This window comes from Gavialis gangeticus, unplaced genomic scaffold, assembly GCF_001723915.1.
Source record: "Gavialis gangeticus isolate Ggan-Ray unplaced genomic scaffold, GavGan_comp1, whole genome shotgun sequence".
In the NCBI taxonomy this organism is placed as follows: Eukaryota; Metazoa; Chordata; order Crocodylia; family Gavialidae; genus Gavialis; species Gavialis gangeticus.
The window spans coordinates 27,060,703-27,061,071 of NW_017728994.1; the positions used below are offsets into that span (position 1 = coordinate 27,060,703).

Below are 369 nucleotides of genomic sequence, written 5' to 3' on the forward strand. Positions count from 1 at the left end.
TGTGTAAGTGTGCTGCTAGTTACTACTGCCCAAGTGCAGCACCCTGCACTTGTCAGTATTGAAACACATCCTGTTTTTGTTAGCCCACCCCTGTAACCTATCCAGATCTTGCTGCAGGCTTTCCCTCCCTACTAGCGTGCTCACCCCACCCCAAATTTTGGTATCAGCAGCAAATTTAAACAGGCTGCTTTCCACCCCATCATCCAAATCGCTGATAAAGAGATTGAACAGCGTGGGCCCAAGGACTGAGCCCTGGGGGACTCCGCTGCCCACTTCCCCCAGGTCAAATATGACCCATCCACCAACACCCTCTGAGTATGACCCTTCAGCCAATCTGCAATCCATCTGACTGTGTAGGCATCAATGCCA

General features: G+C 51.2%; 1 protein-coding gene and 1 long non-coding RNA gene across 7 annotated transcripts in view; one reads left to right on the top strand and one right to left on the bottom strand.

Moving 5' to 3' along the window:
• The window catches only part of PPP3CB (protein phosphatase 3 catalytic subunit beta), a 118,514-nt gene that overhangs the window by 97,715 nt on the left and 20,430 nt on the right, over positions 1 to 369 (top strand). The window lies entirely within an intron of this gene.
• The window catches only part of LOC109287397, a 10,878-nt gene that overhangs the window by 7,445 nt on the left and 3,064 nt on the right, over positions 1 to 369 (bottom strand). The gene's annotated exons all lie outside the window — the stretch shown is intronic.